A 26303-nucleotide genomic window follows, 5' to 3' on the forward strand; every position below is an offset into this window, starting at 1 on the left:
GTTATATTACCCGGACACGAGCAATCAACTCTTCTTTCTCATTATCTGGTAAATCATGCCAGCTCGGGTGACTCAGGTCGACATGGTGCTTCACCAACCATGTAAGCCTACTTGTAAATATTGTATAGTTTTCACAACATGGTGATGTCTCACCATCCTTTATGGTTAGCGCTATCGGCCCAAACTTTCGAATCTTGTCAAACTCGAGGTTCTTTGCGGCTCCTCGTCCACGTTTTCGGGTAGGCGGTACTAATCCCTCTTGCGGTTCGGTGCTTGGGACGACATCTGGTGGCACGGTTGAGTCATCTGAGGTTGACATGCCATCACCTCTAAGATTCAATGTAGCAACGGGTGCTCTACCTCTAACGCTTGGTTCGCAGGAAGATCTCCCTCGACCATAGCATACACCATGTGATCGACCTCTACCTCTTCCAGCTAAAGGCATGTTATGCACTGACCTGCATGGAAATATTTGTGGCTATACATCCAAACCATATAGAGTACTAAAGCAATTAATGGGTGATGTAGAAAATAACAATAATCAATAGAAAAAGAATGAATAGTTCGACATTATCTATGAGAAAAAATTTTACATTCAGCTAAAGTTCAACATTATCTTTGAGAAAAAATGAACATCTAGTTTGCCTCTTCGTCCGTCGAGAGACTATCTTCTTTCGTGCTTCCCTCGTGTTCGGTGTTGTAAGGGGAACTAGATTCGCTACTATCGTCATTGATAAATGTTCTGACATCAAGGTTGTGATTTTCAGCTTCCATCACTAACGATGCATCAACGAAAAATACCTAAAGGTTAAAAATTGGTAAATTGGGAAAAAGATCCTTTAAAGAATCATTCCATTCCACCCATATATGGTCCTATAAAACCAACAGCCATTTATGTTCCACTTGAAGAGATTTTGAAGAAGAATACTTAGTTTTATAGCGATCTAATATCGTGTGGGTAAGTGTTATTGGTCATCGCTCTTCAGTGTGGTATATCATTATTTAATAATGATCAAAGAGTTTGGTATTGGTAGCAAACAGAAAAACAATATAACTGCATCTAGTATTAATAATATTTTCACTAAGAATTAACAATAGCCTATGAACAGAATTGGGAATTAGTCCTGAGAAAAAACAATAGCCCACAAACAAAATTGACTTTTTATTTTTTATTTAGTAAAAACAGAGCATATATGATGTCAATGCAGTAAGAAAAGAACCTGCTAACCACACAGATAAAAAAGAGTGGTGAAGATTCGCATAAAAAACTAATTCCCAACATCTGTGTTTAGGGAAATGTTTTCAGTTTCTAGTATAGAATCCCCTGTTCAATTGTTGGAATGATATGTAATGTTAGAAGGCGCATGTGTTTTCAGCATTTGAATGCTTAAAACCTGTACAATGGGAAAAACATCTATCAAGTTTACCTACTTGTACAATGGCAATGGCAGGTGGTAAAGTGGTGGTAGGAAATAAGGAAATGCAAGGTTTTCAATAGGAAACTGTCTAAACTATTGGATCTACGGGTCACTCTGACTAGCTGCCCAATCCACTGCTGAATCTTTTGAATGTAAGAAATAAAACAAAAAGATACAAAAAAAAAAAAAAAAAAAAAAAGCATATTGCTAGTTTGTTTAGCTTCTTTTTTTACCATAAAAAGGAGCTTCATTCAAATTAGCGGAAAGGAAACGAACAGATGAAAGTGACAGGCTCAACTGAAACAGCTTAATTAACAAAGCAGTTTGACCAGTCTCTCTCCTAGAGTGTAGCAAGCAACATTAGAGGAAAAAGCAATCCCTATTACATCTGCAAATGAGGAAGCATTCTGTCCCAGTCAGCAATCATCTAACTGAAGTCTTTTGAGAGTGTGCTCCCAACTTTGTAGTAAGTCTGCACACCCATTGCTATTAGTGTAGGATATATTCAACGATCCACAAATCTAATCTCTTGATGTTATATGCTGCAAGTCCAGAGCTAGAGCTCAATACACTCATACTACCTGTTGCAGTAGCTTAGGCACCACCTTTTGTAGCCCATTTCAAACAAGAAGTGATCTCCTTTAGGTCCAAGAAATCATACAGCCACATTAAAACCGACTCTAACCACCACCCTCCCCACCCCCCCTCCCAAGGGGGCCCACCTACCGTCTCCACTCCATTGTAATGTAGTGCATACTTAACTTAACACAAATGAGAGAGACACGAGGAGTCAGGTAGCCGAGGGAAACACCCTAAATTCTCACTCTTTAAACTGCATTTTCCTAGAAAACCTAGAGAGAAATCTGGTAAGGAACCGCACTTAAACAAGTGAGTTATTGCTTTCCATGATAGTGAGCAAATTTGATCTACCTCATTCTGAGACTCTTCCCAAAACATCAGCACAGGCCATACTTTAGTAGACTGAATTTGTCTCATTAAATGGTTCTTCTCAAGAATCCCTTTATTGATATAAAAGAAAGGAAGTTAAAAAATATAAGGTCATTTGTCAAGAAAACTATCCCGTAGAAATCATACTCTCCAACAAAATTAATCGAGGAGAAAAAAACTCAGCACAAAAAAATTAAAATAAAATAAAAACAGAAGAAACAGATAAAATAGATAAAACGAAAGAACAGGTAGTTTGCCAATTTCATAGAGCAACGAAACACAATGCATATATTGCTAAAAAGCAGACACTACAAGGTTGAAATGGAAACATTCAAATATCTAGAATTGGCAACAGAAATGAAAAAATCCACCTTACATAGGACTGACATGAGTAAAGGACAGAAACAGCACGAATTTCTGGAGAATGATCAAAACAAGTGAAATTCCTGACCTTGGAAAGTTAGCATAAGTGAACAACTGGGTGGCTTAAAGCATGAATCTAAATACACATTTACTTTGAAAGGAACTCCATGGGTGCATCTTAAAGAGTTCAAATCCTTTGAAAAAAGAGATGATGAAGTTCGTGCATTTACATTATAAATTAGATATAGACCTTCTAGGATTTTTTTTTTTTGATAAGTAAACAATTGTATTAATATAATAGGCATAGCCCAAGTGCACATTTATTTTTTATCACAGTTCTGAAGAATTATAGTGTCTTCAGAGACCTAATAGCTATGGCCATAGCTTTTATCAAAAAGAAAATGATCTGCCCATTAAAGAAGTTGAATAATGATATGTGCAACTAACCCATCTTGAAGGGCAAATACTCTCATATGCATAACAAGACTGGTATGCGCTCATCCCCCTTGATTTCTTAACATTCACCACACCAATCACTCTCAATGCTGTAAACAGGTCACTCTGACTAACATTAAAAAGTAAATGAAGCAAATACCAGAAGAATAACATTAAAAAGAAGAAACTCAAACCAAGAGGCTATATGATTTCAGAAATTACAATCAAGAGGCTATACGATTACATTGTATATATTATACAAAAATGCATTACAATCAAGAGGACGATTTCAGAAATTAGAAGTGCTTTAACAGAATATTTTGCCATTTCAAAATCAACAGACCGACAAAGCCCTAAGTACCAAGAGAGAAACATCGTTGAGACAGCTCGGAGAGTAAGAGAAACATGAGAGAGACTCACCGGCGTCGAGAGGGCACAACAGCTGAATCGACGGCGTACGCAACCGGCACACGGCAGTGAGACGACGGAGAGAACTGAGTCTCACTATCGGTAAAGGATTAGGGGAAAGGAAAAACGCGCGGGCCGGTTGGGAGTTTTCCCACCATTTAACAGATTAAAGACTTGTTGCGGCAGTATATAGGTCGTCGTAATAAGCATTCTTCTGCCACAATAAAAAACTTATTGTGTCGAAACTTATTACAGCGACATAAAACGCCGCTAAAAGTACTTGTTCCGGCGGCACTTCACAATGGACAGATAATAAACTTGGAAAAATGGAAATGGTCTATTTTCGGCTGAATTTTACCCGCCGGAAATGTTTTCAGCCGCAAATACTAACTTTTTTTGTAGTGCTACTTTCGTCTGCCTCACGTTTTATCTACTACGTACGTAAATTTCTGAAACATATATCTATTCGATCTCTTGTATAAAAGAGCCAAGAATCCTGAAGTATTTCAATTATTTGGTTGAAAGTTTTACTCTAAGATATTATACTTATTTACACCAAGTTTTGATTTGCCAATCATGTGTTTCTATTGTCTTTTTGAGGGGAAAAAAAAAGTAGAGATAAATGGTAGCGCTTTTATTTCTCACCTTTAGGATCAGTCATCAATTATAATCGATATCAATATCTAATATATTGATCAACACCAAGCCAAATGTTAAAAAAAAAAAGAAAAGAAAAGAAAAGAAAAAACCAACACTTTGTTCATAAACTGAAGTTGTAGTTAGCATTATGAAGTTGTAGTTAGTCTTTTTGTTTTTTAATGGAACTTTTGGCTGTTCTAGTACTCCAAAATTTCAGAGCTTTTTTTTAAATAATGAATTTAAATTTCGATAAGTAATTAGGGATTGGAGAAAAATGATGAGAATATTATAAGAAAATGAAGAAAATAAAATGTATAAAACAAGGAAACCAATCTACAAGCTACATTCAAAGCTGTAGACTTTTTAAAAACAGTGATATCGACTCGAAGAAATTTACTTTTATGTAGTAGGTCATATTTTTCTAATTAAAGAGTACTCGATTCAAAAGGAAAAATATAGTTGTAAGCACAATTGTGCACTAATCTGTGCACCAATATAATGTGATTGATCAAAAAGTAGATTTTATTAAAAACAATGTTAATTTAAATTTTAAGTATGAATAAATCAGTATTGGTACACAAATTAGTGCTCAACTGTGCTTGTATGTAGCAAAACTCAAAAATTATTTAAAATATGGATGCGTTGCATGTGACCGTAAAGACTAACGACAGTAGTTCTCCTCTCATTTGGGGCTTCCCATACATTTATAAGTGTATAAGTGGATGTAGGTGATAATAATTAAGCGAAATATATATCTTATATTATCCTATACATATATTAATGCTAGATTTGCAGAGTCGCCATCAAATTATAAATTTGTTCGATCGATAGGTACTTAATTCATGTTTTTCCCAAATCACAACAGAAATGACAGCACTGCCTCCCTTGACGAAAACAATTGACATGATGTTGTAACTTGAAGAGGCATATCATGTATCATACTTGAGAAAATGCTCTTCAAATGTTACCTTGCGTCAGTTGTTTTTGTACTAGAGATTCATAAAAGGCTGTTAATTATAAGGTAATTTCAGAATCTGAGCAAGTCTTTAGTCTCATCCTATTGTAGTAGTCTCGGGCTTTGACGGGGATGGTGTCTTTCTTGTACTAATGCTATGAGAATTTCTTTTTCGTTGTAAGAGAAAATGATTTGTGATTTTGACTTGATAATTCTTTGTATGTTGGTTGGATTTAGGTTCTGGGTGCAAGCAAATCAGATGAATCGATCATAGCTATTGAATCAAGAGTCAGAGAAGGCTACAACCTTAGTTTTAGGGAAAATTAAGTCTACTCCGATGGTGGTGTACAGCGATTGTGTATTTTGTGTGTTTTTTTTAATATTTAAAAAATATATATAAAATATATAAATCTATCGATGCACACCATAGTCCTTGTAGAGGGACCCTATATATATGTATAAAGTTCCTTAATTTCTACATTGACGATGGACTTCACAATGTATACTTTGCAACTTTCAAAGGAACAAATGATTAAGACGTTAGTGGTAGAGAAGAATAAGAGAAGTCAGCCAAAATAATAATGATATCTATATACTAAATGATAATTAATTAAACATGGACCTTAATGGCTCCTAGGGTGAATGTGTGTGACTGTGTGTATACTTTTCCAACGAGGTTGAAGGGAGGATCAGCCACTAGCCCATCCATGGGGCCACTCATTTATTTTAAGTTACTGCCACCGCCCGGCAGAAGATATAAAACAAGAGCTCTGACCTTCCTGATCGAACGCAAGTGGAAGGAAAATAATTCGTTTTCTGGATATTGATCGAATGCTTATAAGTTGAGTTCATAATAACAAAACTGAAAAAACGATTTGATTCAGTCCATTTAAATTGAATTAGTAAGAAATCGAATCAATGTTATTGTACTTTTTTAATAATTTATTGAATCATTTCAATCGATAGATTTAAGCTGATTCAAACCGATTTGAACCGATTCCTACCAATTAAAAAGTTGTAATTATTTTTAAATTGTCTAACAACTATTTTTTTTAAAAAATTTATTATATAAAAATATGGCAGCACTAAATATATATTGACTTTTTCATCATTCTATTCAATAGGAATTGCAGAAAAAATTGACAGAAAAAATGTGTAGTTATTTATTTTCTTTAGTTGAATAAAAAATTTAGGAAATGAATAAGTATTTTGTATTAAATTTGTGATTGTGCAAAAAATATTACATTTACCATATGTTTATAACTTAATGGTTTTTACCTTCTCATATATGAGGCACAAAAAAAAAAAAAAAAAGATTTGACAATTGAGGTTAAATACATAAATGACATTTATTGAAACTATTTAAATTCATATTATATTTTTTATTAAAACTAGTCAATAAATTCATATTTTATACTCTTTATAAATGATATAAAATGCCTGAGTGACACTATATAATTTTTATTAATACTTTTTATCAACATTAAAATAATCAATTCAAAATTGCCATGAATCACTCAATTCAACTTCTTGAATTGCCCATGAATCAATCCTGATCCATATCTGATTCCCATTTTTTAACCCGACCAAATTTCAATATTGTCAGAAGATACACTTCATCAAGAACAAAAATCTCTTTCAAACTCATTAAAACAATGTGATACAATCACAAATTTAATATAAAATGCTTGCAGTGTTTGAAGCCGCCCATTATCACGACCAATAGGCATCACTCTTGCTCTTCTACCTTCGCAGCTATGTGATGCTATTGAAAAAACAAATGATAGGATCGGCATTCTAGGAAGAAATGATGTGTTCCTAGTACAGGCTTTATATAAACTCTGTTTATAGAAGACTGGATTTTGCATTTTCTTGTAACCCACAAAGCTTAATTCATTATACAATATGCAGATTAATCTATATAATTGGAGTTCTATAAAAATAGAAACGTGACAAAGATAACGGTCAAAGTAGGAAAATGCACAGTCGAACAATGAATTATGTGGACTTGAGCTATATGGCTCGACTGCCAACATTTCATTTCAAATTTAGGAAGAAGCGTCCCCAAAGCTTGACAGATCTGTACGCCCCAAACGATTATTGGACGTACACGATGTCATCTAGTGAAGGTGAAGAATAGACCCTGGATATGTCACGATTAATATAGTGCTTGTGCTTCTATGTCATCCGCTAATGACAAATATCGTCCGACAAGGCAAGATTTGTTTTCTTGCGAATTTTCCTTTTCAAGCAAATCTTTAGGTTCTCTTACTTTACCTGTCTTACATGCGTAACAACGGAAATGATTTGTCCACGCCCCAACACTCTTCTGAGTTCCTCGGGTTTGCAAATTAGAGTACAGGTTCCACCAACTACTAACATAACATCATCAACTGGTTCTGGACAACACCTCGTTTAATCACATTATCGAGGGTATATTTCAGTAAGCGGTACTTCATTAACAGACCCTGAAATTACTTTACTTAAAGAAGATTGATCTGAGCCCAGATCCTTTGTTGGCTTGTCCAGCTTTGCTCTACTTCGATGTCAACAATGCTGGCTGCTTAGGTAATGGTAGCGTAACAGAGTAACTGTTAAGCATAAGAACTATTGTTGCCATTGTAGGTCGGTTTGCTGGAGCTTCTTAAACGCACAATAACCCAATATGGATGCACCTGATAACTTCATTTCTTGAATAAGAATGTCTCAGAGCCGGATCCAACAACTCCTAGGGTGTCCCACCACTCCATTGATTCCAAGCCTGCAGTAATTCATGAAAATTTGATTTTGTTTTGTTTTCTTTGTTCATGGCCTCCTGTACCAATAAAACAACATATACTTATGATATCTTTTCCATACTCACATAACTCAAGAGGTCATCGGCATTGTGATACTCCATTTTTACGTGTATTTTTACTGAATGAGTATTTTAATTTAATTAAAATATTGATTCTTTTATTTTAAATTATCGTACTTTAATTGGATTTATTTAGCTGTGAAAATTATTTTGTAGAGCTTTCTTAATATTAATTATTGTTTTGAGTTTAAATTGCTGTGTAATTTATTTTAGTTTATTTTTTAATTTAAAATTTTATTGTTAGTGTTTACTAGTTATTTATTATATTTTAGCTAGATGTAGTGTCTAAATTATTTTATTCGTTTTATAACTTTTAAAGTTGCTTTCAACGGATCAGTTTCTGGACTCCAGAGGTGAGGATTGGATCTCATTTCTTTTCCCTATCTTTTCTTTTCTCTTTTTCTTTTTCTCTTTTTCTTTTTCTCCTTTCTTTTTATTTTTATTTTTCCTTCTTTTTCTTCTCTTTCTTCCTCCAGTTGTCTCCCTCCCGCGTGCGTCTCTCTCTCCCCCTCCATTTTTGTCGTTTGCCTTCAACAGCCCAGAACCGCCACCAGCCGCCACCGTGGCACACCACCCACCCAGATTTCTTCCCCTTCGACCGGTGAACATCCCCACCAAATGTCACCTCCATCTAAGCCTCCATTTGCCCCCACGAACTCCTCCAAGCCGCGGCGTTTTTGAGCTCCAGCGCCGCCATCGTTCCACCTCTGGCCACCATCTCTTCACAGCATCATCACCGACCTCTTACCATCCTAAAACACCCATTTCTAACTCCGATCCGTTGCCAGAGCAGCCCCCATGAGCTCAACTTCGTTTCGGCCGTTTTTCACTTCCATCGCCGTTTCCTCTGCCACCCACGGCCAACTCTCACTTCCACTAGCTTCATAAACACCTCTAGGTCATTTCCTATCAATCCCAAGCCTTGGATCGTCCCCATTCAAAAGTAGTTATTTTACAACCCATGGCCACAGTATATTTTACACTGTTACGTTGCTTTTTCTTTGCTGTTTGCAGCTCATTGATCCTTCAAAAATTATTTTATAGCACTGTAAGTATCTTCCAAACTTCATTTTAGATTTAAATATATTATTGCATTTACAATAAATTCATTGATTGGTTGGCTATTCCGGACTGAGTCCGAGGAGTCGAGTGTCGGATGGATTTGAGGACGGAGTTGTTTATTTATTGTTAATGTTGAGATTTGTTGGATAAAATGTGTCTTGAGATGTGCATTGCATGGAGCATGCATGTTCATGTTTTAAAAAGGAAAAATTAGATTTTTCGCATAATGGCATACATGTACATGTGTCAAATTATGAAAACTGGCTTTTCATGCTTAAATGGATTTTCGGGTGCGTGTGCATCATGACCCCAAGCCAAGATGGGGCATTATCTCGGTGGAGCTCCTCTGGTCACTCGGAGCATAATTTACTGAGTGACGTCTCCTGGGTTGTCGTTGGGTGACAACAAGAGCGGACAGTATGGTAACGCTCTCGTACCGACTCCGTGGCCCCTTTGCTGGCAGGGGCTAGAGGATGCTTGGCTACGTACGCGCTGGGTACGGAACTAGGCATCGCTTGTTACGAAGTCACATGCATGGTCGTTACCCGTGGTGTAATGAAGGGAGCCAGGGTGTGCGGATGACCCCTAGGGGAGGTCATGGTGCATTTAGATAAATTGGATATTGAATTGAAATTGGATTTGGGCCAAATGTGACTTTTGGTGTGAGTTTTAAAGGAATTATATTTTGGGGCCAAATGAGACTTTTGGAGTGCGTGCAAAAATGTGGATTTTAGGACATGTGCATTCAGCATATTTTCATGCATATTGTTAAGTGTAATATATTTTTATCTTGTGGGGTTTGGATTATTACTTACCTGCAGCACCATTTTAGTACCGTAGATTTTGATGCAAAGGTTGAGGAGGAGGAGGCTGAGCCCAAGGAAGCGGTTCCGCCAGATTATTGACTTGGAGTCTTTCATGTTAAAAATTATCTCTATTAGTTTTTATGTCAATTTTGTTTTGAAACGATATTTGAGACTTGTAATATTTTATTATGTGTGCTTTAAACAAGTTTGTATTTAAACAAAAATTCTGGTATTTAGTTATAAGATTTTTATTATCCGTTGCGTGATTTTATTATACACTTGTTGCATATACACATACTTGGCACTTGGAGATGGGATGTGTGACCCGTGTTGTCATCATCCTGACGCCTCGATTTCCACGTGTCTGTACGTGGGAGTTGGGGGCGTCACAGGCATGATCTGATTGATTAGAACGGCGGTTCTTCTGTCCACTTATGATCTCTAGAACCAAGACTCCAAAGCTAAACACGTCTAACTTTATAGAATATCACCCTTGAATTGCATACTTTGGAGACATGTAACCACTACAAAGGAAGTACGAAAAGAACAATTTAATCACAAAGATAAAGACATTTTAATTGAAAATTGATCGTGCTAATATATTTATGCAATTTTGAGTGTTCCAAGCCAAGGAATCTCAAGGGATAATGTTTTGCAGATAGCATCACGAATTGCACTCAGAGCATGAATTGGTAGTGTTGAAGTAACCACCCATTTTACTTTCGAACATTTGATAAGTTTCCTAACATGCTAACATGAAAACAATAATAAAATGATTTTGTTGATTTAGATCATTTAAAAAAGATATGGGGACTATTTGCCAAGCTAATCTGTCTAAGGGGATAATGTTCTGCACATAGAGCATCACGAAATATGCTAGTCAGACCATGAGTAGGCATGTTGAAGTAACCATGTATTTCACTTTCTAGCATTTGCTAACATGAAGAATGCCACTAAAATGACCGTTATTATGCAAAACAGATATGGCGACTATAAACTTACAATGTACCAACAATTTTACTAGTATTTCCTTGAGTTTGATCCACTACGAATATCAATGGCACTTCGCAAACATCTATAGCAATCGGACACAATCAGATGCGGTGTGCACTGCACCAGGCTGTACAGCATCTGCAAACTATTGAATTCCTCTTCCTCCATCACAAACTTCTTTCCCGACTGAGAATTCGAGGCCCGCGTCGCCAACGAATTCATTGTGGTGCCCAACAACTGGCTGAAGCGTTCACTGTCCGCCTCTTGGATATTTCCAGTATCAGGAATAACCCAGGCACTTTGCTCACAGTAGTGAAGATGGATTAGTTGGAGTAACGTAACAAGCATTCATGTCAAGTTCAAGCTTAGAAAGAAAGAGTTGGATTAATTTGAGGAAATCCACAGCCTCCAATACTCACTGATTGCAACTGTTTTGATACCTTTCTCATTAACATGAAAGACTTAAATACAACTGGAAATAACAACTGACCCAATTACACGGACTCAACCCATAAGAATTGCATAACTACGACGCTGATATTCAGCTAACAACCCAACCTGAAGACCTATTCTTAAGCCAAAATACTTGGCTGTGAATCAACGGATTAAGAACAAGTCTTAACCTGATGCCCACGTACAATTATTGGACCCAATTATTAAACTAACCAAACTCAACTGGACTCTGACTCTACTAGATTAAATAATAACCAACCAACAACTGGGCCCCATGAGCACATGACATTGCCCCTCCCCAATTAAATGATAGGAAATTCGTTGACTAAGGTAGAATATTCCACCCAAGATGCTTCATCTTCATCGAGCCCCTTCCATTTCACCAGTACTTCGGTCACCTCATGATTTGTTTTCTTCTTCAACCTCCTGTGCAATATTTCTTCTGGTTCTGGTCAAAGAATTCCATCCTTGTCTGTTGGTGGAAGAGTAACAACCAGCTGGTGCCTTTCTCCTAACTTCTCTTTTAAGCAAGATACGAGAAACACCAGATGTATTTTTGCCTCAGGAGGAGGCTCAAGCCGATAAGCAACAGTACCGATCTTCTCCAGCACTCGATATGGACCATAGAATCTTGGAGATAATTTCAAATTCCTTCTTTGCAACACCAATTGCTACTTGTACGGTTGTAATCGAAGGTAAACCAAATCTCCAATATTGAAGCTTCTCTCAGTCCTCCTAATATCTACGAATTTTTTCATTCTGTCTTGTGCCAACTGCAAATTTGCATGAAGGATGCGGATGATTTCGTCTCTGGTCTTCAAGGTATTTTCTACTTCTTAGAATTGTGTGGTTCCTAGCATATAAGGAATTAATTTTGGGGGCGAGTAACCATAGACAGATTCAAAATGGGATAATTTGGTAGAGGTATGAATGTTGGTGTTGTACCACCACTCAGCCAACGGAAACCATTTAACCCATCCCTTTGGCTTGTCCGCCGAGAAACACCTCAGATATTGATCAACCATCTTGTTGACAATCCTTGTCTGGCCATCCGTTTAAGGATGGTAAGCTGATGAAAATTTCAAAGTGGTTCCCTGCAGCCTAAAGAGCTCCTTCCAAAATGTACTCGTAAAAGTAGGATCTCTATCAGTAACAATAGAATTAGGTAGCCCATGTAATTTAAACATATTGGCTACGAACACCTGAGCAATCTTTGAGGCAATGTACGGATGAGAAATAGGAATAAAGTGAGCATACTTAGACAGCCGATCCACTACCACCATAATAACACTGTAGCTTTCAGAGTTCGGTAATCCTTCAATAAAATCAAGGGAAATATCAGTCCATACCTTAGTAGGAATTGGCAATGGTTGCAGCAATCCAACCAGGTGGATATTCTCGAACTTGTTTTGCTGACATATATCACATTCCTTGATAAACCTTCTGACCTCCTTCCTCATTCCTTACCAATAAAACTCAGACTTAGCTCTATGGAGGGTCTTGTGAAATCCTGAGTGTCCTCATTGTGGGCTACTGTGCAGCAAATGAAGAATTTGTTCTTTCAACTCCTTTGAGGCTGGAATGTACAATCTTCCTTTGTAAAATAATAATCCATCCCTTTGTTTATAATTTTGGGATGCAAGACTTCCTTGTTCCAGCTTTTTAATAATCTGTTGCAACTGGTTCTGAGTTGTTCCAGCCAAGTGTTAGCTGGTGCAGTAACAGCAGATTGCTTCCCTTCCTTTTGATCTTCCATTTTTCGGGACAAGGCATCAGCAACCTTGTTTTCCTTCCTTTGTTTGTATTCTACTACAAACTCATATCCCAAAAGTTTGGTAATCCGTTTTTGCTGAAGATGAGTACCCATCTTTTGTTCCAGCAAGTACTTGAGACTCTGCTAGTCCGTCTGTATCTTAAAGTTGGGTCCTAAAAGATAAGACCTCCATTTCTTCACTGCTAAGACCAATGCCATCAACTCCTTCTCGTAGGTAGATAGTTGCAAGGCTTTTCCATGAATTGCTTGACTCATGTATGCTAAGGGCCTGCCCTATTGCATTAATACAGCTCCAACACCAATACCAGAAGCATTACATTGAATAGTAAAAGGAATAGAAAAATTTGGTAAAGCTAAGATAGGAGGGCTAGTTATAGCATGTTTAAGATCTTGAAAGGTCCCTTTTGCGGATTCGGTCCATTGGAAGAAATTCTTTTTTAAAAGGGCTGTTAAGGGGGCTGCTATAAGTCCATATCCTTTAATAAATTTTCTGTAATATCCAGTTAAACCTAGGAATCATCTAAGGGATTTAAGGCTGGTAGGAAAGGGCCAGTTAAGCATTGCTTCAATTTTGGTAGGATCAGCTCGTACTCCATCTTTTGATATTAGATGACCAAGATACTCAATTTCAATACATCTAAAACAACACTTAGATTTTTTTGCAAAAAGTTGGTGCTATTTTAAAATGTCTAAAACAGTTTGTAAATAATGAACATGGTCAGAAAGGTTTTTACTATAGACAAGAACGTCATAAAAAAAAAACAATATAAACTTTCGTAAATAAGGTTTAAAGATGTCATTTATAAGACTTTGGAAGGTTGCCTGGGCATTGGTAAGCTCAGAGGGCATTACTAAGAATTCATAATGGCCTTCATGGGTACGGAAGGCTGTTTTAGGTATATCCTCTGGGTGGACCCTAATTTGGTGATATTCCGACCTTAAATCTAGCTTACTACAGATGGTTGATCCATGAAGTTCATCAAGAAGTTCGTCAACTATAGGTATAGGAAATTTAACCTTAATGGTTTCTTTGTTAAGGGCTCTATAGTCAACACAAAGCCTCCAACTTCCCCCATGTTTTCTTACTAATAAGACCGGGGATGAGAATGGACTTTGGCTAGGTCGAACAATACCAGATTGTGACATTTTATGGACTATTTTTTCAATTTCAAAATTTTGAAAGTAAGGGTATCTATAAGGCCCTACATAAACTGGTTTTGCACCTGACTGTAATACAATATGGGGTCATGATTTCGAGTAGGGGGCAATCCTTTGGGTTCTGAAAACACTTCTGGATATAGGTTAAGAAGGTCATATATTAGTGGCTCAACAGAAGTTTCAATGGACAGCAAATCAGAATTTTCAAAGTAAAAAGCTGAATAACTAGTCCTCTTTTATTTTGCCTAGAAACTTTACCAAATTTTTCTCCTTCTACTACTGAGATACCAGTTGGTGACATACCTTGTAGTCTTCGAGGTTTGTCCCAAACTGAGAACTCCATTTGAAGTCTTGAGAAATCCCAAAGGATAGGTCCCAAGGTTCGAAGCCATTGAACACCCAAAACAATATCACATCCTCCTAGAGTCGAAATGTAAAAATCAATGGTATAAAGATTACCCTGCATATGTAGAGGTATTGCTGCACAACTCCCTTCACTACGAACTGCTTGCCCATTAGCCACTTTGACAGAGAGCCCTTCCGTTGGATTAGATGGTAGGTGAGCCCTTTGAATAATAGATGGGTCCATGAAATTGTGTGTACTTCCCGTATCAACCAAGATGACTACTTCCCTTCCACAAATGTGCCCTAAGAATCTCATTGTTTTTGGGTTTGGTGACCCAAATAATGCATGGATGGATATTTCGGGTTCTATCTCCATAGGCGTTTCCTCCTTAGACTTGCTCGCACTCCCTTCTGCAACTTCAGAATTGGGCACCTCATCATCACTTGATTCATCACACTTCATAATGAACAGTCGGGCTGATTTGTAGTTATGCCCCGAGGCCCATTTGTCATCACAATTATAACAAAGTCCCTTATCCTGTCGCTCCTTCATTTGGCTAGGTGATAATCTTTGGACCGGAACAATGACCCTTTTTTCAGGTGGGCTCAGAGGCCCAATCGCCAAACGTGTAGGAACAAAACCTAGATTTGCAGTTCTCCTAAGAGCAGCCACATTCTCTTCTTGCATTTTTGCTAAACCAAAAGTAATATGTAAATTTGAAGGATTAAGCATACGTACCATAAACCGAATATCTTCCCGCAACCCAATTAGGAAACAACTGAGTTTGTAAGACTCAGCCAGTCCTCTAAGTTGGTTTGAAAGAGCCTCAAATTGGCTCTTATAATCTTCCATGGTTGAAGTTTGCTTTAGCCGAATAAGAGCTTCCATGGGGTCTTCATAAGGTGATGATCCAAACCTTGTTTGAAGTGCACGTACAAATCCTTCCCAACTACTAATTACCCCTGCAGCTTCAATGTCGTGGAACCAGACCAAGGCCTTCCCTTCCATATGGAAGGATGCCAATCGGACTCTGTGATGCGGATTGGTTTGATGGTAATTGAAGAATTGATCAGCTCGATAGACCCACCCACTGGGGTCTTCTCCATTAAATTTAGGAAAATCCAATCGTACTGCACGAGTCTGAATTTCCCCATTATCTTCAAAAAAAGGGTTAGTCATCTATCATTTAAACCCTTTTAGATCACCAGAATTATGCTTAGTCTTCATCTGCACCAATGTCTCCACATTTGAGGCAACCACTTCTAATTGATGGGCCAGCCCTTCAACCACTTGTTGCAAAGAATTATGATTTTGCTGATACTGCTCTTGATTTTGTTTGACAGTTGCCAAAGATTCAGCAAGCTGGGAATATCTACTACCTGTACCCTCAGCCATTGGAATGACCAGTCTCTGGATACCAATTGTCAAGTTCAAGCTTAGAAAGAAAGAGTTGGATTAATTCGAGGAAATCCATAGCCTCCAATACTCATTGATTGCAACTGTTTTGATACATTTCTCATTAACATGAAAGACTTAAATACAACTGGAAATAATAACTGACCCAATTACACAGACTCAACCCATAAAAATAGCATAACCACGATGTTGGTATTCAGCTAACAACCCAACCTGAAGACATATTCTTAAGCCAAAATACTTGGCTGTGAATCTAACGGATTAAGAACAAGTCTTAACCTAATGCCCACGTACAATTATTGGACCCAAATAATTAAAGTAACCAAACTCAACTGGACTCTGACTCTACTAGATTAAATAATAAGCAAACAACAAATTAAATAATAAGCAACCAACAACTGGCCCCATGAGCACATGACACACTCATCGTACCATATTATAGAAACTTTGTCCAAGTGGCAGCGCCGTAATATCTCTTTGGTCGCGGAGGCAATGCAGTCCTGACAGACGGCGATGCTGACATCACCCCGACAGAGAGAGAGCCCGAAAACCATGTCAAGAGGGTCCTCGTTGGCAGAGGCGTTGTAAAACCTGGTACCGGCCCGTGTGGCGTTCGAGGAAAGAGAGGAGAGGACGGAGTTGAGTTTGGATTCATAGGTGCCCTTAACGGTGAAGAAGGTGAGTTCGAGCAGTAGTGACCACTTACAGTGGGTACTGCACCTTCACTGGCAAGACTAAGGGAGGCAATCGCGAGGAGAGACAAAAAGACGACTGGATATTTCAAAGAAGGCATTTTGGTGGTGCTCTACTCCCAATGATTCTTAAATTTTATGTTTGTTTTGATTTTGGGTCTCAAGACTTTCAGCGATATGTGCATCTCGCGGACATGGGTGATTGGGTAATGCAATTGGAGACTCTTGACACGCGGGTCAACAACAACAACTTCGATCTACTTGTGCGCGTGTGGGTCAACAATCTTTTTCTTTCGGAAAACACTACTATTCCCTCTCTCCATGCTCCCTCAAAGTGGCTGCTGGTCACAAAATTTTTTATTTATTTATTTATCTCATGATTAAAGAAGTGATTTTAAATATTTTGATATTTTTTAAAAATATTTAAATATATTATAAAAAAATGAAAAAAAAAAAAAAAAAAAAACTGAATCTGGTCAAATTGAGCGGTGCCTACTCCACCAAATCTGACGGCATGTTCTTCCTTGCCTACTCCGGAGTAGAAAAGCTGGCTGCTGAGGTAATTGGAGGCTAACAGAGTGACTGTCAAGCATGAGAACTATTGCTGCCATTGTAGGTCGGTTGGTTGGATCTTCCTGAACACACAATAATCCAATACGAATGCATCTAATTACTTCATTTTTCGCGAACGAACCCCTAATAGTTGGATCCAACAATTCCAAGGGTCTTCCATTTTTTCCAAACCTGCAGTATTAGATTCACCCCAATTATGTTTTTTGCTTCAGTACTTGAAGCGGATTACCTATACTAGTATTCACAAATTAACACAATATTGAAGCATGAGCCTGATCCATACTAACGTAGCCTAAGAGGTCGTCGTTGTGTTCTGATTGAAAGAAACAGTTGTTCATCTTTCCACTTATAATCTCTAGAAGTAGGACCCCAAAGCTAAACACATCGGATTTCACCGAGAATCTTCCATGCATCGCGTAGTCTGGAGACATATAACCACTACAAACCAATGCTGAAGTTATATGCCTATACTAAGGAAATCCAACAAGTAAAATTTGGAAATGCGATCATATAAGTAAATAGATTGGCAAAAGGTTGGCAATCGGATCATATAAGTAAAATTTGAATTCAGCTTAAAATATGAAATGCACAAAAGGTTTCATACAGCCCTCGCCAGAAAATAGATTGGCAATCGGAGGAAGCTCATGGATCAATTTATCACCATTAAATATTAATATGAATTCAAACAGAACTCTGAAACAAGGAAAGCCTATCTTTTCCTTCTCAATAATTTCCACATTCTATATGACAATAAATAAACCTGACAATTCAGATCATGCAAAGACAGATATAGTGATTGACTGCTAACCATGTCCCAACAATTTTATTTGTATTTGCTTGAGTCTGATCAACTACAAATATCCTTGCCATGCCAAAATATGAAATTTTTGCATTCATATCCGTGTCTAATAAAACATTGCTAGCTTTGAGATCACGATGTATAATTCTAAACCGAGAATCTTCATGGAGATAAAGAAGCCCTCTGGCAATCACTCCTATAATTTTGTAACGGCTTTAATCACTCCTATAATTTTGTAACGGCTTGACCAATCCAATTGCCGTTGCCTTTCCGTCGCTATAATTTTGGCAAAATCAAATATTAGAAATAAGTAATTATCATAGAGATGATGACAGAGTTTAACTCATGGAAAGGTTATAAACTTTACTTTCGTTACTTTTAGAACTTTCAGCGTCTTATAAGCAGTGATTCTACTTGTAAAAAGTTAATGACAAGTGGTTCCAATCATTGGTAAAGTGGTTCCAATCATTGGTACTGCCTTTGGAGATGTCATGTTATTTAAAGAGAAATGCTTATAATGCAATCTACTGGGCAAAATATATAATAAATCAAAGGCATGAGTTCAGATGGCCAAACCGAATAAAAAGTAATCAAGGCTTCTGTTGGGCACATATTCGTAAATGAGTACCTTTTCTTCTCCTTCCAAGCAAAATTCTAAGAGCCTCACTAGATTTCTATGTTGAAGTTTGGCAACTAGCACAACCTCGTTCTAAATTCTATTGCAGCCTGCCCGGAGCTTCTGGATAGCCTCTTGACTGCTTTTTCTTGTCTGTTGTAAAGAATACCCTAAGAATATATGTACATGAATTGGTTTTTTAATAATATCCTTACCTTGTAAACCGAACCAAAACCACTTTTACCAATCTTATTATCGTCAGATAAATTGTTTGTGGCAGCTTCAATTGTAGCCAAGTCAAATTGCAAGGACTCTGCAGATACAATTTCCATGGCAACTACACAAACAAACGGTGAGAAAGAAAAATTCTATTTGAAATCTGGTATATAAAACACACTTCATTTTATTTATTATATGCCCAGACTTGATTTGTTGGAGAACTTAATTTCTTTTTCAAGTAGAAGAACTTACTTGTATGCCTTACCTGGAACAGGAAGTCCAGCAATATGATTGTAAAATGGGTACAATTCATATCTGATATTAGAGCTAGGAAGCAGAAGCTTTCCGCCCTTTATTCCAGCGCAGCACAGAGGAATAAAGCCGATGGCGCTTTCCAAGCATGTCATGCACTATTCGACAGAGAGCTCGGGCGCGCATTGCGCCCGGGCGTAAAGAGTCTGTGAGCTGGTAAATTTAACTTCCTCAGTCGCAAACTTCTTGTCCAACTAAGAATTGGCCGCTCGTGCCGCCAACGACTTCATTGTGCTGAACAACAAACTATTGAAGCGGTCCTGCTCTTCGACGCTCTAGTTGCTGCTGGCGATATGAACAAATGGTACCAGGTCGTTCAGGACGGACTCGTTGGAGTGCTGTAGCGTGCACTCATCGTACCAGATAAGGGCCACTTTGTCAAACGGACAGTGTTTCCTTACATCTTCCATTGCAGTAGAGATGCAGTTTTGACAGTGTAGAGGATCAAGTTAATATCACTGAAAATCAGGAAGCAAACCTGCGCGCATTCATCACTTGCCGAAATCAGTGCTACAAATAAGGGATGAGGAGCAGTGATCCTGCGGATTTGTTTTTGAATAATGTAGCTGTCAAACTCAAATTAGAATGTTGCATAAAGATAGGAATCAGTTATAATTATGTATATATATACCTCTTGTAATCTGTTGAATATAATGAGAATAATAGAATTCTTCAAAGCCCTGCTTTAGTTTCTTTACAAACAGAGGTCTGGGGTCAGATCACCACGGTAGAGAAACAGGCCGATGACCAGGTTGGGAGAGTCCTTTCCGGTATTCACTCTGTAGAATCCCTTGGGAGGGGTGGAGTTAGAAGAAAGAGCGAAGAGAAGAAAATCAAAGTTGGCTTGGTAAGTGTTGCTGGGAGTGAAAAGAGTTGCATTTGGGCAATATTGAGATGCGTAAGTAGGAGCTGCTTCAATGGTGAAGCTCAACAAGGTTATCATGATAGAGATTAGACACAGAAGGTGTTAACGTTGTTTTTTGTACGCCTTTGAGCTAGGCTCTAAGCAACTCGAGTCTTCAATCTTAGGCCTACAGACATAAAGGAAACACTGCGATACTGTAGCCGGGGAGTTTCCGATGCTAAAGTCAGTTTCATCTTAGAGTTTGGTGCAAGTATGCAAAGGGTTCATAGTACTTGGGGATCGTCTTATATACCTAATTTTTGGGGTCGGACACCCATGCATGCATAAGGGGATGTGTCCCCTCAACAGTTCTTTCCGTCATGCTCCTTTAATGCGGCGTGACTCTCTAGAGTGGTACATTTAATGCGGCATGGCTTTCTTCCTTGTTCCACCAAGGGATGCACGTCGTTAGGCTTCTCCCTCTCCATCCAAAAGAGAATCATGGGATCCCCGTGATCTGAGCCGACCTGTCTACTCAAGGCTATATGGGGTTACACTCCATCAAGGTGTCGTGTCCCTCATTCCTTTGCGTTATGGTGGGTTTCCCACGCATTCAAGATAATAGACCGACACCTGGGCTAGTGGGTCGTTCGGTCTGCCTGGGCCCCTCGGGCCAGGAGAAAAACTCTCTTACAGTTACCCTACCAATTCTCATCGAGTTGGTCTGATGAGAATTTTTTTTCCTCTCCTTTCATGTCTTTAAGCTGCCGCTGTCGCTAGGTATTGTTCCCTCCCGAGTGGGATGGCCTTTTTGCCTTTTGGTTTCTTCATGTGTCGGGCCTTTGGTCTCCCTTTGGTCATTTGATTCGACATGCAACACTTCACTTTTCAATTTTACTGGCACGTTTCCCAACAGTTGAGTTCTTGCACTCGGTGGCTACCATTCTGTCCCTTTTGCATTAATGGTTGTCAAGCAGTTTCTTCAACTTTTAGTCGTGCCGCATCTCCACTGGATTCAAACTGCTCCACTCCAACATTCAGTTCGTGGAAGTTGGAAAGCTAACCGCTGCTTCTCTATAAAAGGTTCATCTCATTCTGGCTGTTCTCCTCTCATTTCATTTGCCATCTTCTTGCGTCCCTATCCTCTTGCTCACCCCCTCCCTTTCTTAGTCTCTTTCCTCATCCTTACTTCCAATAGCTACCATGAAATCCGATAAACCTACAGTCTTCAGCAAGCAAGACTTGCCCGAGGTTCGTACTCTAGAGCTGGGCTATGCCGATCATCACTAGTACTCGGAGGCTTCCTGCAAATTTTTGTTGTCGCTGATCTCTACCTACAGAGTCCTAGACATGGTGTTTTATGAGATTTTCGGGCCATAGGAAAGGGCTGTCGATGTCGACGACTCTACCTCACTTGTTGCCCTCTTCTCTAACATATTCTCCTATGGGCTAAAGTTGCATTTCCTTGCCCCATTCATGAAGTCTTGGACCATCTAGGGCTGGCTTCCTCCTAACTTCACCCAAACGCTTGACGGATCCTGATGTGCTATTGCATTTTGTGATGGCATGCGCTGCTGAAATCTAACCCAGAGCATGCTAACTTGACGTGTCATGAATTCCTCTTGACCCACAATTTTATAAGGTGTGCCAGGAATATTTGTAGCTTCAGGGTGATAAATGCCCTTATCGTATTGGAGCAACGATAAATGCCCTTGTCATATTGGAGCAGTGATATCACAAAATCAAGGATTGGATTGGAAAGTTCTTCTTTGTGTCTATTCGAGGATGAGAATTCCCCATCAAGTAGATTAATCGTGCCGAGTTTCCCATCAGGGTTCGTTGGGGTGTCGTTTCCAGTGACAAGGCTATGCAACCAACAGCCACTTCGAGGTGCTACGCAGTATAGCCATCGTCAAGGAGTGTGTGGAAAAGTACCTTCTCGTTGTCCACTTGTAGGCTCTTCTTGAGAAGGAGAACATTGCAGTGCACCTTTCTCCTATTATTCACACCATTTAGGCCAACCATGGTATTTCCATTCGGCTGTCTGCTGCCTTGCTAAGGAAGTGTTCCACCAACCTCCCCCTCGAAGGTAAGGGGAAGAAACCTCGTGCAGTGAAGGCTAAGGCTGATAGCGACCCCCAGCCCCCTCCAGGTCAATCGTCGAAGGCGATCGACGTGTAGTGGCCAAAATCCACAACTCCTGCTCGGTGCCTAGCCTATCGAGTGTCTTCCACAGGCCTTACACATAGGCTGGAGGGAGAGAACCCCACCGGCCCCAATGTGCCAGCTGCTACTTCTCCAACTGTAGCTTTAGTCATGGAGCTCGTGTTGGTCGTTGATCCTATGGTGCCTGTCGCGCCCGTGGGGCCGTGCGGCTTGTCTCAAAGGGCTAACATGCTCGAAATGCATTTCTTGGGGAGCCCTTTTGGAGAAGGTCCCTCGTCAACCAACCTTGGTTGAGCCGCCTCCCAAGGTTAACGTGGAGATGATCCTGTCTTCTACCTCCACTGCCCATTCCATGGCCGGGGACCAAGTCTCTGGGGCTACTCCCAGAGACTTTGCAGAAGGTTCTAGCTCTTCCAAAGAGAGTACACCTTAACTCAAGTCTCTTTGTGGTGAAGGTCTCGTAGGTGGTGTCGCACCCATTACTATCGCTATTGATCTTCTAGTGACGTTTGCCAAGGAATTGGTCAAGGAGGCTCCTTGAAGAGGAGCCGAGTCTCATGCGGCCATCCTACTAGCCACTGGGGAGGATGCAATTGCTGCCATGAGGTCTAAAGAAGGGGGCTGCGTGTTTCATGCTAGGAGAAGGAATGCTCCCTTTCCTAGGAGGAGCAACCACCCGTGATTGGGGGACCCACCCCATCATTTAGTTGTTGGATCGGTCTAGGAGGTCGGGAGCAAAGTTGAGAGTGCGAGGGCAGTCCAGCAGCGACCTCCTATGGATAGCCCGATGGAGCTCATCGATGCATCCACCCATCTTGAAGCTAGGGAAGCCTGGGCGAAGGCCCTAGAGCGAGGGGTTGGATCCTTGCAGGGTTACTTCTCTGAGGTTCTTTTTCCTTTAGCTCATCTTTTTCCCTCATTTGCTTGTTTTTCCTCTTTTTGACTCTTCTGGCATTTACCTTGGTGGGCTATAGGGAGCAAACATGTTGGCCGACTTCATTGTGAGTGGCCAGGAGATGGCCAAGGCAAAGAATTGGGAACTTCTTTCCATGGTGAAGGTGGCTCTCCTCTGCGTGAGTGGGCAGAGGGAAGGGAAAAGGTGCCTTGAGGCAAAGTTGGCAATAGCGAAGGAGCAAGCTGCCTCGACCCAAGATTCTATTGACAAGCAAACCGCCTTGGTGGCAATGCTAGAGGAGTCGCTGAGTCAACTTCAGGCGGAGGGCATGGAACTGAGGGGTCATTGAGACTCCAATGCCCAGCAACTCAAACCACTGGAGAGGGGAGTGCTCATCCCTTTTGGTTGCCTTGAAGGGTTGGGAGGACTTGCTGTCGGCTGCTCAGACCACTACTAATCAGGAGAAGACGAGGGCAAAGAGGGTATCGAAAGTGTTGGAGGAGGCTCAACAAAGGGTAGCTTCACAGGATGTGGTTATCAAGGACCTGTAAAGCAACCTATTCCAGGTGCAAGATGTCATTTCCCACCTAAGCGACCAGTTAAGGAAGGCCTTCTTCATCCACGATGATGCTTGGGCATATGGATACATCGAAGGCCTTAAAAAGATGCGGGATTATGCCACTTTGAACCCTTGAGGCACATTTGAAAGCCATCAATCTCCACCAGCTAAAGCCCGATCCCGCTGCTCTTGAACATGATGGCGAATTAGGTCTAGAGATGATCCCCAACGCCTTTCCTCCTGAAGACGAAGCCCCTACAGCCCTTTCTGAGGGCGCCGAGGTGGCTGATTATTAATAAACCAGTATATTTCTTTGTCGTGTGCTCTGCTTTGTGATTGTTTTGTTGTTCTTCTCTTCTTCTTTTTCTTCTTTTTGTTTTCCACGATTGTCTTGAAAGGAATCTCTACTTGCCTCAACTTTCACGTCATTACTTCAATTGTTATAGTTTGATATCCTTCCTTCTTGAAAAGGGTGCCCCTTGTGCTTCTTGCCTTTTCCACATGCTAGGTACTAGGGCTACCCTACTGGGTATGTTTGCTAGCTGATGTGACATGCATTGGTTCCCTCCCTGACTTTAATGGCTTGCTTCGGGTAGTTAAATATTTGTACTCGTTTGCAACCGTTACATCTTTCCTGCCTTATTGGTGCCAGGTGGCCTTTGCTTCGTCTCATCGTGCAATGTGTGTCGCGAGATTCGTGCAGTGCATGGTTCGAGATTCACATAGTGCTTACTGCGAGATTTACGTTGCAGTGCAATTCGCGCTGGACTCCTTGATGCTATGGGATACGCACGCTCCCAAGACTTCAGGATACAAACCGCTATTCATGCCTATATATACCCTCCATTTGTAGTTGATGGTCTTCATATCTCTTTTCCTACCCTTCAAGCACTTAAGGCCTTCTGGATTTTCTTGTGTTCTGTCCCAAAGAACTATAAGCCTGATGAACCTTTCGCCTCCTTTCAAGGTCCCTTGGATGAAGGTTCGCCGTAGGTTTTTGCTAAAGCAAAATCCTGGCGGCCTCTCCTGGCGTTCAGTTGTGGTCCCTAGTGAGTCGAAAATGCTAACAATAGAATAAAAAGTGTTGGACATCGTTGATTTAGGGGGCGCTGTAGACTCTTCGAGATCATACTGTATCTCACCCTGTCCCCTGGTGGCCTTCGACTGGCCTCCTGCCGTTCAATCGGTGGTGCACTAGACTCTTTGGGCCGTGCTTTTGTTCGACACCATCCAAACACATGGGGGGTCAGGGCATGTTGCCGTGTCATTTGGTGGTGTGTTCAGGAGGTGGTCAGGCTTGGGCTCCCTGACCATACCGTACACCAGTCGTTCCTTTCCCATGGCCTAGTGGGCAATTCATGCTTCATCCAGTGGTTGCAAATCGTTAGGCTAGAGGGGTCGGGCCAACATTTCCTTTTTGAGCTTGGTTGGGGCTAGGGGCTCCCAACTTGGTGGAACCGTTTGGGTTCAACCGAATGCTCTCCAGAGCCTAGGGGGAGGGCCCTTGCCAAGATCGACTCAGCGCTCACGCCTCGTGATCACTCCCGCAAGCAATGATGATCATGCTCCAGTGGCTCTCATCCTCCACTTCCATAAAAATAAATAAATAAATAAATTGCACAGATGACGGCCTTTCCTTGATGATTGTCCTATGAATTGATGATGGAGGCGCAACAGGGTAATCAACCACTTTTGGAGGCACAAGTGGAGGCAGGTTGTGTGTTTTCGAACAACTCCACCGACTCCAAGCCTGTCGGCTAAGTGTTTTCCTTTTTTAGATGCATATGTCTGCACCATTCTCTCTCTTTTCTTTTCTTTTTTGTAAGGTCACTTGTAAAGATATAGTAATCTTTCTCAATCAAGCTATGTCAGTCGGGAGTCCAAAAACACCCCTTCTCGCGAGGTAGGTTAGGCCGCCTTGAGGTCGGGCCGGCCTGTTGGTCCTCGTTAGGAAGGCAAGTAGGAGTTATTTGCAGGTGCTATGAGAGGCAAGTTGGTCAATGTAAACAATCTCTGTCATCTCCTAACTTGATCGGTTTAAGGAGCGTAGCGCAAGTCAGAGGCATTCTATTGTTGGAGATGGCGCTTTTGAGTTGCACCGGGTAGTCTAAGGACAAACCCACACTCCTTCAAGGGAGCGTCAGGGATGCCTTGGGCCATGCCCTCTCCCGAATGAAGTTGCTCCTCTGTTGGCAAACCCCCCTGCTATGGTTTTGATCTCCCCCAACGCGAGTCATTCTCGGCATAAAAATTGGGGGGACCACACGAAGGCCTTCAACTGAACATTTTCCATAATGTTATGGTAGACCTGTAATTTGAGAAAGATTATCGTTACAGATGTGCTCGTTATAGAGTACTTATACTTGCAAGCCGATGTAGAGAAGATATTTTCTCTCACTGTTGATATAGCGGGATTTGATTCACAAAATATATGATTTTTAAATATATTTCTATAGAGATGCTCGTTACAGAGTACTTGTACTTACAAGCTGGTATAGAGAACATACTCTCTCTACTCTCACACCGTTGATGTAGTAAGATTTGATTTACAAAAACTTGATTCTAAAATATTTTTTAACAAATCAAGTCATGCTCCT

General features: G+C 40.1%; 1 pseudogene; it reads right to left on the bottom strand.

The window, feature by feature from the left end:
- Positions 1 to 15797: 15797 nt before the first annotated feature.
- LOC122276755 lies at positions 15798 to 20185 on the bottom strand (annotated as a pseudogene).
- Between the last annotated feature and the right edge of the window lie 6118 nt (positions 20186 to 26303).

This window comes from Carya illinoinensis, chromosome 9 (genome assembly GCF_018687715.1).
Source record: "Carya illinoinensis cultivar Pawnee chromosome 9, C.illinoinensisPawnee_v1, whole genome shotgun sequence".
Lineage (NCBI taxonomy): Eukaryota > Viridiplantae > Streptophyta > Magnoliopsida > Fagales > Juglandaceae > Carya > Carya illinoinensis.